Source organism: Lepisma saccharinum, chromosome 8 (assembly GCF_977018435.1).
Source record: "Lepisma saccharinum chromosome 8, izLepSacc3.1, whole genome shotgun sequence".
Taxonomy (NCBI): domain Eukaryota; kingdom Metazoa; phylum Arthropoda; class Insecta; order Zygentoma; family Lepismatidae; genus Lepisma; species Lepisma saccharinum.
The window spans coordinates 44,245,158-44,258,062 of NC_139236.1; positions in this window are offsets into that span (position 1 = coordinate 44,245,158).

Genomic DNA, 12,905 nt, shown 5'->3' on the forward strand with positions numbered 1-12,905 from the left:
CAAGACCTCATTTTTTTCCCTTGTGCACACCCAAATATAAAGTTCTAGCTACGCCTATGCCTATAGGATATTAAATCTTATGATAACATTTACACGTAATTTATAAATTTGTATTTTTACATTCTAAGAAAATCCATACACAAAAAGAGCTATTGAACTAGTAAAACCGAGAAAACTTGACCAAATATCTGCTACGCGTTCAACTGAGAATGTGATCTACATCTACGCACCTCCAACGAATAAAGCTGACGAAATCAACTCTTCTTGCCATGGCGGTAGGCTTTTGTACTTTATGTCGCAATGGACAGAAAACTTCAGTCGCGAGGCGGGATACATGTCTTAAAGATTAATTAACTGTTCCCGAATGATTTTTCAGTGATGCTATCAATTCCATTTTCTTTGGCGGGGATAAAAACATCCTTGGCTACCCGGTGGAGCCACAGGGCACGGTGTTTCGGATCCCACTTTAAACTGTAGGTCCAGTCCCAATTAGCCCTTCTGTGCATAAAGTGGACTTAAAACAACAAATCAAATAAAAAAAAATCCCTGGCAGGGATGAATTGTGTTTCTTCTGCCGGGGATAAAAATTTTTGTGAGGAGGAAATCCCCGGCACCAGCCCCCCCCCCCCCCTCTCCCGTTAATTCGCACACTGTATGTAACTTTTCTGTTGCGGAATCTTTGTCGAGTGTTACTGGGTTCGATACCAGATTTGGGGCACATTCAAAGTCACTTTGAACCTGAGACCCAGTCAGTGTTTGATGAGGAAATTCACAGATAGGGAGAGATGATTGTTTCAATTAGGAGATAGTTGGAGGGATGCTTCGTTCAACATGGTGACAATGAATAAATTTAGGGGGATGCTTTACACACCCGGGGGATAGCATCCCCTGCGTCTCCACCTTCGAGAACTGGATCCCAGTTTAAATTTCCTTGACTGCAAATAAGATCATTTCTTTGCTATGTGCTAATCATCCATAGTCCCTCGAATAGGCAGCACCATTAATACCATTCGTGTTGTTAATCCATATGCCTTGTCCCACCCCTCTTCGCGGCAGCAAGTTAGTCTGATAATTATGTATCACTCTCTCTCCAGCCAAAATAGTTATGTTTTTCATTCTCGTAGGCTATACGTATGTACAGTCACGGACACTTCTGGGTTGTAATGATGCCATTGAAAGTCAATGGGATTATTACAACCCAAAAGTGGCCGTGACTGACTGTACATGGTCACTGTTCAACACTAACAACTTCTATTAAATAACACTTTGCCCATACAGTCCTCGATTGTAAGCTGCAAAGCCTAAAAACACCTTCGTTTCCTATCGTGTGTGTGTGTGTGTGTGTGTGTGTGTGTGTGTGCAACCACGAAGCACAGATTCATGATCACTGCTAGAAATGTATTTTACTGCCGGATAACAATAACAAAAAAGAAGCGATAGAACGTCATGGAAACAAAATCATGTGTTCATAGACTCAGTCCAGGGGGAAGTCACATGTCTTGTCCCTTCCTTTTCAAATAATGAATGAATCTCCACCACCACCATTCATACACATCCCGTTTATCACATTTCATGCTTGTACATTAAAAATAGAATTCGTACTTTTAGTCACACTCCAAGGAACATTATCATGATTTGTTACAAAGTCTTTCAGTGACGTACTGCTTTAGTAGAGTCCTCTTTTGATACATTATCCAACAGAAAAACAAACAACAGTACGAATATGTGCTGCGTGGCTGCATACATACCGGAAGAAGGTTGGCTTTTTTTAAGGGGTTGTAGTTTCGAAACAAGTAGTCAACGAGCAAAGCTTTATTAAGAAAAGTTATTTTCTCTTTTGCTCTCTACACGGCGACACCCTAAGGGTGCCACATACATTGATAACTTCCTGCCTCGGTGATATACAATGCACGATAACGAAAGATAAATGCATTCCTTTATCTTTGAGGAGAAGAACGTCTCTCTTAAAATGATTATCTCGATTCTTGTTGATCTTGTCACCAAGACTGTTTCTAAGTGTGAGAAAGGATGGTTTCACAACTCTCATTGTTCTTACGATAACTTACACTCACTTCCTTCCATAAAGATCCATATATTTACGATTTCTGGAATTATTAATCTTTTTCTTTATCAATATCGCAATCAATTATATTTACTTCTAGTTTCTGATTAAGATAACTGTAAGTTATTTGCACACTTCAAATAAGAATTACGCAACATTCGAATCTATTTCTGCCATCTCGGTAGCAGTCAAGAGGACCTATAGACTATAAAGTAGTGCGTTTCTGTCATAGGCGCTGTTACTTTTGAATGATATAAAATAGCGTATATTACGTGATCAATATTAAATCACAACACCAACATATACACGACCACCTCGACGATCAAGGATGTTGAACTGAAGGTACCGGGTTCGAATTCCGACCTGGGCATTTGCATTTCTTTGTGAGTGTATCTTCATCAATTTCATCTAATTATCATAATGGTCATGATCAGGGGTAGACAAAAATAATAATTCAGGTGCCAGCTTCTTGTTCTCAGAGGCCAGCAGCAATATTTTTCTTCAAATACGGGCTGAAACGGGTATAAATCCATCTAAGATAAACTATGATTTGCAATCTTAAAACCAGATTCGATTAAGAGTAATTAATTCTTGCGCTATGTGTGGCGTTCTTAAAGAAGGCTCTATCGGTAAGTCCATAAATAACTATGCATTACATTCTAATATTTCGCCGACTCTACCATATCGCTGCAGATTTCGAAATTCGGCTAACAACGGTTAGTTCTGATTTAATGATACATAAAAGACACCTACTGTGCTCATTATTTTGAAAAAATGTAATGGAAATTTCCGTAAGCCAACTCAAAATATTAGAAAATAAAACAAAAGAACTGAATTTAATAGTTCAGGCGCCCGTTGGAAATTTTCTGGCTCCGTGGCGACCGGATCCTCTGCATTTTTCTATCCCTGGTCATGGTTAACCTGAAGTGGTAGAATAGTGATGTAAAATGAGATGAGAAAAATGGTCAAAATTGTTCATTTTGCATAGCTGTAAGTTCGTAAATAAAAAATATATGGATCTACAACCTTGCATATTTTCCTACCTCAGGTAGACCTTTCAGCATGCCAAATTTCATATAAATCAGAATGCCGGCCCCCGTGGCAGAGTGGTTAGCACATCGTGGTACGACACCAGGGGGTTTGAATCGTGGCCTGAGCATGGATGTTTGTGAGTGCCCATTCGTCAGTTTCATCATATCATCACTCATCCCCATCTTCGCAAATGATCCAAAATTGGCACAAGAAGCGAAGTAAAATAAAGCAAATCAACCAATCAATAAATATAGATTAAAATATGTGAGGTTGAAAAGTGCTTTTTCATTGGTTGATTTCGCATGGAATGACTCATACCCATAATTAAATGGGTAATATACATATATTTTATTATATAAAGATGCAAAAGAAATATTTAAATACCTGTTTTTTTTTGTTGTTTTTTTTGCTATGGAGGTGGTGACGCTATCACTGGTAATGAGTTTCGTTCTGTTGTTTATGTCCTACACAGAAGACATGCAAGAAAATTACCGCCTTCACATAGGTTCTTAACCTATTTTTTTTCCTTTGCAGGTAAATAAGAAGTAACATGTTATATCGGCGTTTCATAAAAAAACTAAACAACTGACTAAGTTTTATAGTGCCTAAAATAACCTATTTTTCTCACGTACACAAACTGCATTGTTGTTCTTTGAGGTAGAGGATCATAGATGGCAGCATGCAAAAAGAACGACGTTTATATTTAATGATGCATAAAGCAGTTTAGAAAGTGGGCCAGAGATGGCAGCACCCAAGAAAACTTATACAATTGTAAATAGAGAAAAAGGAAAGCGCTGATGTGGTGAAATAATGATTGTAGATATTAATACTAATTATAATGAAAGAAATAAATGAACTTAGTACAATAACAGGATATAAATAAGGTGGAAAGGGTAATTAATATTCAGTAATAGCATATGTGATCATTATACAAAAGTAAAGAAGTCGAATTGTAATTACAATTCTAGGTCTTTTTCTGTTCCCACGAACTGAGAGTTTCGTGCGGCTTTTGGGTTGTTTTGTCCCAGGTGTAGCGCCATCTCACGGCAGGCACCCAAGCAGTTTTAGTAGGCGCATCTATTGCAGCTCCAAGTTAAGGTTAGCGCCGGCCAGGCGGCGATCTTTCACTAAACCCTTTCTCTTTGTTTGTCTGGGAGATCGATTTTATTAATATTTCCGTCAATTTGGATAAGATCGATAAAGAAAAGAAAGAAGAAAAAGTACACAATATGTATTAATTGCAAGAAGAAGAAGCCTTTGCAATTATAAGAAGAAGAAGCCTTATTAATTGCAAGAAGAAGAAGCCTTAGCAATTATAAGAAGAAGAAGCCTTATTAGTTATAAGAAGAAGAAGAAGCCTTAGCAATTACAAGACGAAGAAGCCTCAGCAATTACAAGAAGAAGAAGCCTCAGCAATTACAAGAAGAAGAAGCCTCAGCGATTACGAGAAGAAATAGCCCAAAGAAGAAGATAGGCTACAATTAATAAGAAATAAAAATAGTATAAAAACATTTTCCAAAGTTATCTAATATTTGTACATGATTATTCAAGAATATATGACGAATTGTACCCTCCGTAGTAGGTTAAATCTATTGTTTCTTTCCATATATTAGTAGTGTTAGTCACCCTGATCTGTACCCAGAGATATCTCATCGTTTCTACCCTGTGTTAAGCTGGTAGATGCTCACGTGAGAGGACGTGGCATTGATTCATGGCGACCAACGTGTGGGGCACGATACAGACCAGAGGTTAAAATAACGCAAAGAATAAGAATTTGGAAAGATAAGTAGAGCAAAAATGGAAGAAGGAAAATATATATGTTGTGGCGAAGAAAGAAATAAGGAAGAAATAATACAGTGTAAGGTATGTGAAGAAATGAAACACTGATTATGTGAAGGAATCCGGAAAGAAAAATATGAGAAGATATGTGAAAGGGGAGAAGGAAACGAATGCAAGGAATGCAGGAAAGCAAAGTTAAAGGAAAAAGGACAGAAAGAAGAACAAAACACGATGGAGATGTTGATGAAAATGATGATGGAAATAAAAGAAAGTCAAGATCAAAACAGCAAAGAAGTTAAAGAAAGGTTGGAAGAAAATAATCGAAAAATAGAAGAAAACAGCAAAGAAGTTAAAGAAAGGTTGGAAGAGAAAATAGAAGAAAACAGGAAAGAAGTTAAAGAAAGGTTGGAAGAGAAAATAGAAGAGATGGCAGAAGTATGCGAAGAAAACAGGAAAGCGTTTGAGAGAAAGATAGAAGAAATGATTAGGATGTCAGGTGAAAGACATGAAGAAACCAATAGAATGATCGAAAAGGAAGCTTCAAGAGTGAATGAAGAATGCCAGCAGAGGAGTACAAGTTTAGAAAACAAAATTTTGGCAAATAAGAAGCAGATAGATATTAACATCTCTAAAATAGATGAAGTAGAAAACAGAGTAGAAGAAATGAAAATTGTGACAGAAGAAACAATAGTAAAATAAACTTTAAAATTTAGAGAAATGATAATTAGAGAGCAACAAGAAGTTAGGGAAGAATTAGAGGAGAGTAATAAGAAGATGCAAACCCTCGAAAGTAAGATCGACAAAGGAAAGCAAGAGAATAAAGTACAATGGAGAGAAATAATACCTAAAATAGAGGATATGAGAATACAAGATAAGCCAATAGGTTTCAATCGAGAAGGAAATGATGGAAAAGAAGAGTATGAAAAAAGGAGAATAAAAAAGGAAAGTAGTAGCGACGAATCGACTACAGAGGAGGAAATAAAGCATAAAAGGAATCATCAGAGGAAGAAAAGGAAATGGAAAAGTAGTGAAGAAGGGAGAGACAATGGAAAATGGTTGGACAAAGTAAACGGAAGTAATTTGGAAGTGGGAAAATATAAGTCAAGAATCCCTAAGCCTAATGAATTACAACACTTACCGAAGTTTAATGGAAATATATCTGACAAGTGTCCACGAGAATTCCTGAAGGAACTAACAACTAACGTGAAACTAATGAGTATACCTGGAAATATGATACTGGACCTTATCGAAGGATGTTTTGAAAAGTCTGCGGCAGGCTGGTATCAGTTAAATTAGCACAAGTTTGGAACATTCGAAGAGTTTAGTAAAAGATGTTTGGAATATTATTGTAGTGAGGAAATTAAGGAAAGGCAACTGGAGACATTGAAAAGAAAATATATAGATTGGTCCAAGGTTGAGAGTTTGGAAGCACACATATGGGAAATATTAAGGAGCTTCCGAAATTTGAATAAAAAATGGAATGAGGAAGAGTTTTTTAGACAAGTGATACAAACGCTACCAATATGGACACAAAGAGTGGTGGCTGTAGTAAAGATAAGGAAGGTGGAAGACTTGATAGACTACCTCAGAACAGATGACATGCTGAAAAAGACTCAAAGGTCATGGGATAAGGAAAAGGAAGGTAGATATTATCCTAAGAGGCATCATCTTGAAGAGGAACAACGTCCAGAGCAGAAATTCCGGAAACAAGAATTCGGGATTAGGATCATAGAAGTCAGAAATGCATATAGAGGCAGAGGAAGAGGATTCTTAGAAGATAACGGAAACGGCAGAAGACGAAATAATGTTTAGGAAGAGCAAAGAAATTATGATAAAAGGAATATAGGACCGTGGAGAGGAAACCGCGGATATAGAGGAAGAAATGATTATTGGGAAAATGCGAATCGAAGAAACTCAGAAAGAAGGATGGAGATAGAAGAAAGGCAACCTAGAGGAAACAATTACAACGAGAGGAACGAGAGGGGGAATACTGAGATAAATGAAGAGCGAAGAGAAGAAGTGGAATTAGTCAGAAGCCAGGTGCAGAACGAAGTAGGAAATGCTGGGTGGCAGCAGATAAATGAGGAGTCGAGGAACGTGGAATCGGTCGAGAGGCTAAACTTGTAGAGCTCTCGCAGCAACTCCCAGGTGTAAGAGCAAAGGAAAATTATGAATTTATGAAGGGAGAACATACGATAAATGAAGAAGGAATTCTGAAGTTATTTTTAATTGGAGAGCCGAGTTTTGAAAACTTAAAACCTGGAAGATCATTATATGTGGAAGCAGAAATAATAGAAATTAAGGTTAAATGCTTGATCGATTGTGGGAGCGTTGTCGAAGTAATGAGCTATAAATGTTGGCAAAGAATTAAAGAGAAATACCCACAAGCAAAATTAGACGCTTCTGAAAAGGACAAAGTCAGATTAGTTATGGCTGCGGGAAATGAAGAATACAAAATTCAGGGCACGGTACGCATCATGATGAGCATCAGAGGAGCTAATTTCGAAGTAAAATTTTTGGTGATTAAGGGTTTGAGGTGTGATATAATCCTAGGAGTACCTTTCTTAGAAAATTACAATGGGCACATACACATAAAAGAAAAACGGCTAAATCTAGAATCAATGGAGAACATGACAGTACATATCCCTATGGAGGATGAAATTAAAGGTTCCGAGAGCGAAATAGGCATTAGGAAGCAAAGTCTTGTGTATCAGAAACATAATGCAGTGTATAAGAAGAAAGACTACGATGATATAATTGAAAATGAAAATGAAAAAGGTGAATATGAAAAAGATGTAGAAATAGAGGACAATAAATACAATGCATCGAAAGAAGAAATACAAGCCAAAGTGGATGAGTGTCATTGGATCTCAGAAAATGAAAAAGAAGACTTAAGATATATTTTGTTTAGACATAGGGGAATATTTAGGTAACGCCCAGGAGTGACGGATGTATACACCTATAGGATTGAGGTAGACACAGCGAGTCCAATAGTGTCAAAGCAATATCCTATACCTTTTGCAAAGAGAGAAGCTGTAGAAAAGGAATTGAAGAAATGGTTAAGTTGGTGGATAATAGAGAACTCCAATAGCGTACACGTAAGCCCAATGCACGTGGTAGACAAACCGGACGGAGGTGTGAGGCCCGTACTGGATTTAAGGGAGCTAAATAAACACGTGCTACTGCCCAGAAATCAAGTAGAAAGAATAAATGAATTACTACACACTTTTTCAGGCAGCATATACTTCACATCATTTGATATGACTTTGGGATATTTTCAGGTAGAAATAGAAGAGTCTAGAAAATATAGAGCGTTTCGATATGGATCAAGGTTATTTCAATTTAGAAGGCTCCCATATGGTCTAAATTCATCAGTATCAGCTTTTATGACGGCTCTAAATACAATATTTAGTATAGAGACAAGAGAACGGCTTGCTATATATGTGGATGATATTTGTATACATACGAAAGATTGGGGGACACACATAGAAAAAATAGATTGGGTATTAAGTAAATTGGCAGAAGCAGGATTAACTGTCAAATTGGAGAAATGCTCTTTTGCAAGGAAGGAAATACGTTTCCTAGGTCATGTAGTTTCTGGAGGTGAAATAAAGATGTGCCCAGAAAAAAATGACGCGATAAGCAAGTTCCCAAGGCCTAACACAAGGAAACAACTTTAAAGATTTCTGGGAGTATGTAATTGGCGATCGAAATTTATACACAATTTCGCAAGCAAAGCCAAGCCATTATATGAACTTCTCAGAAAACATATAAAATGGAAATGGGAAGGAGATGAAGAGGAGGCTTTCCAAAGACTTAAGCAAGACCTTATACAAGCGCCAGCTATAAGCCAGCGTGATTTTGGGAAAACGTTCTTTTTAGGCACAGATGCATCGAACATTGGATTGGGGGCATACCTATTTCAGAGAAACGACTTCAACGAAGAGAATGTGATACAATATGCTAGCAGAAGCTTGAAGAACTTCGAAAGAGCGTATACGATAAGCGAGCTAGAGTGTTCGGCGATAATATTTGGAATAGAAAAGTTCTCTGCATATCTGAAAGGTAGAAGATTCAAGGTGGTATGTGATCATAAGAGTCTAGTTTGGTTAAATTCTGCAAGACAGTGGAATGCAAGGCTGACGAGATGGGCGATTTTACTGCAACAGTACAGTTTTGATGTTATGGATATAAAAGGAAAGGAAAACCATGTTGCAGATACTCTAAGCAGAGCACCTTTGAAGAGAAATCAGGAACCAGTGGAAGTGATTAGGCTAGAAATCAACGCTGTCGCTGAGGAAGAAGTAAATGGTATTAAAGAAGAGGAATGGCGAGTTGGACCAGAGGAAGATGAGGAATTAAGGGATATTATCAAGGTGTTGGAAGGAGAGGAAGGAAACAAGAAAACAAGGATGTATAAGATAAAGAGTAGATATAAAGTTATAAATGGCATCGTTTTCCAAGTTAGCTATGAGAATCCGAACCAAGTAAGGATAAGTGTACCACGAACATTGATAAGAAGAGTACTTGAAGTTGTGCATGAAGGATCTGGCCACTTCGGAGTTGATAAAACGTTGAGATTAGCTAGAAGATTTTACGTATTGAAGACTATGAATTGTGACTTTGTTAACCATGTCAGAAATTGTATAGTTTGCGTACAAACTAAACCTTCAAAGATAAAATTCAGGAAAGAAGAATTACATATTATCGCTAAATGGCCATGAGATATGGTTTCTATAGATCTAATAGGACCATTACCTAGGTCTAAAGGATTTTTGTATATATTGACGTGTGTGGACGTATGTAGCAAGTTTATCATGTGCTATCCTTTAAAGCAAGCTACAGCCAAAGAAATAGTCAAGAAGTTGGATGAAGGATTCATCAAACATTATGGTAGCCCAAAGAAAATGCTGACAGACAACGGGACTCAATTTACTTCAGAATATTTCAAGGAATATCTATATTTCAAAGGGATAAGGTTGATTGTTACAAGATATCATCCAAATTCCAATCCAATTGAGCGTTACAATGGAGAGATTGTGAGATTACTTAGAATGTACTGTCATGATCATCATACAAGGTGGTGTGCAGTAATTAACAGGATAGTTCAATTATCAAATAACTCTATATCAGCTGAGGCAAATATGAGCCCGATAGAGATTTTCTTGGGATATGAAGCAGAGCCGATGATTTTCGATGATTTAGAATGGCCAAAGAAGGTTATGGAAAGGGAAACAAGGAAAGAATTTTTCAATGATTTGCATAACAAAAGAAAGAAGAGGACGTCAAAGGAGGAAGTGAAAGGAAAGAAGATAGAAGTAAAAAAGGGTGATATAGTTTATTGTAAAACGCATCCAATCAGTAAGGCCATTGACCGCACAATTAAAAAGCTGTTTTTCAAGTATGAAGGTCCATATATTGTATTATATACGTTTAGGAACACTATAGTTATACAAGACATGGTGACAAAGGAAGTAAGGAGAGAAAATCTACATAATGTAAAAAGATATAATTGTACGGAAGACGTTAAACAAATGTTGAAAGCAACACATGAGAAGTGAATAGTAAGAATGGATGTTGCAGAAAATTTTTCCTTGCATACGAAATTTCTACGAAGGAAAAATTTTACCCAAAGGAGGGGAATTTTGTGTCACGTACACAAACTGCATTGTTGTTCTTTGAGGTAGAGGATCATAAATGGCAGCATGCAAAAAGAACGACGTTTATATTTGATGATGCATAAAGCAGTTTAGAAAGTGGGCCAGAGATGGCAGCACCCAAGAAAACTTATACAATTGTAAATAGAGAAAAAGGAAAGCGCTGATGTGGTGAAATAATGATTGTAGATATTAATACTAATTATAATGAAAGAAATAAATGAACTTAGTACAATGACAGGATATAAATAAGGTGGAAAGGTTAATTAATATTCAGTAATAGCATATGTGATCATTATACAAAAGTAAAGAAGTCGAATTGTAATTACGATTCTGGGTCTTTTTCGGTTCCCACGAACTGAGAGTTTCGTGCGGCTTTTGGGTTGTTTTGTCCCAGGTGTAGCGCCATCTCACGGCAGGCACCCAAGCACTTTTGGTAGGCGCATCTATTGCAGCTCCAAGTTAAGGTTAGCGCCGGCCAGGCGGCGATCTTTCACTAAACCCTTTCTCTTTGTTTGTCTGGGAGATCGATTTTATTAATATTTCCGTCAATTTGGATAAGATCGATAAAGAAAAGAAAGAAGAAAAAGTGCACAATATGTATTCATTGCAAGAAGAAGAAGCCTTATTAATTATAAGAAGAAGAAGCCTTATTAATTGCAAGAAGAAGAAGCCTTAGCAATTATAAGAAGAAGAAGCCTTATTAATTATAAGAAGAAGAAGCCTTATTAATTGCAAGAAGAAGAAACCTTATTAATTATAAGAAGAAGAAGCCTTAGCAATTACAAGAAGAAGAAGCCTCAGCAATTACAAGAAGAAGAAGCCTCAGTAATTACAAGAAGAAGAAGCCTCAGCGATTACGAGAAGAAGCCCAAAGAAGAAGATTGGCTACAATTAATAAGAAATAAAAATAGAAGAAAATATAGTATAAAAACATTTTCCAAAGTTATCTAATATTTGTACATGATTATTCAAGAATATATGACGAATTGTACCCTCCGTAGTGGGTTAAATCTATTGTTTCTTTCCATATATTAGTAGTGTTAGTCACCCTGATCTGTAGCCAGAGATATCTCATCGTTTCTACCCTGTGCTAAGCTGGTAGATGCTCACGTGAGAGGACGTGGCATTTTGCTTGTTAGAACCTATTTTAGGTTTATGTGCCTAAATTTAACCTTTTTTAGGTTTTTATTTATTTTTTTAGGTTTTACAGGATTTTTATATGTCACAGAGGTATTTCCTAGGTTTGGTGGCGAAATAATTCAATGTTTGAAACATGTTTTTTGTCGATTTCTCCCCCTCCAAGTATATGATGTTTATCAAAGCTTTAAACAAAACAAAAATGTCTGACGTCACTGTTACCTGCAGACAGTGGCGGCGAAACGGGAACAGTTTCCCCCCTACTTTTTACCCCTACATTATCGACTCTTAATGATAAGCCTTGCCTACTAAGATAATTTAAACTGTCCTTGCCCCCCCTCTCTTTCCCATTCTCAGTTTTGACACCCAATCGTCTCTACTGCCTGCACAGTCCCAAGTGCAAACTTCTGATCTGTGTGGCCTTGCTCACTTTCGCGTCAGTTTGGTCCTTTTTGGCATTCACGCCTTGCGAAGTAATATTTCAGCATTCAAATTAGCACTGCTGACTATGTTTCTGTTGAAAGATTTCAGCACATGAAATGATCCTTACAGACAAAAGGTGGAGTTTGAGTGTGGATGACGCAAAAAAGATTCATGGTGGTCACTAGGACTATGATAAAATTCAAGTATAATTCCTCCTTTTCAAGGCGAACTTTCCAAAAATTCAAGGATACAAGCAGATGTTTTCGCTATTCCAACCTTACCTATTACCGACACTCACCCTCCCTTCCATACACAAAACTATTGACAATATAAAGGGTTTGTAGCTATGATTTCAATGTAACAAAAAAAATATCTAATCAACTGGAAGATATATTATTTTGTAATAATCTTCCGTTTGTCAGATAGATTGTTCTGTAAAATACACTAACAAAGTAAACGGATTGAGAAAATTTTGTTTTATTTTCTGTGTAGCTTTCTTTTTCATCCTCAAAAAAACGAATGAAATAAAAGCTAAACTGAGAGAAACTTGCCTCATAGCATTTACAAACATGTATAAATTTAATGGGATATGGAATAAAAAAGTTGCAATTTTTCACGTCTACGGAGAAAAAAAATGGAATAGAGAAAACATCCGCTTGTACCTTATTTTATGTCTTGCCAAAATTCATGAATAATTTCCGGTGCCAATAGTTCACGTCTAATTCCCGGAATTCAAGGAATTCCAAGTGAGTAGCCACCCTGATATTGTGCAGCAAATTATACATACGTAATTCATTTTTAATATCAACAAG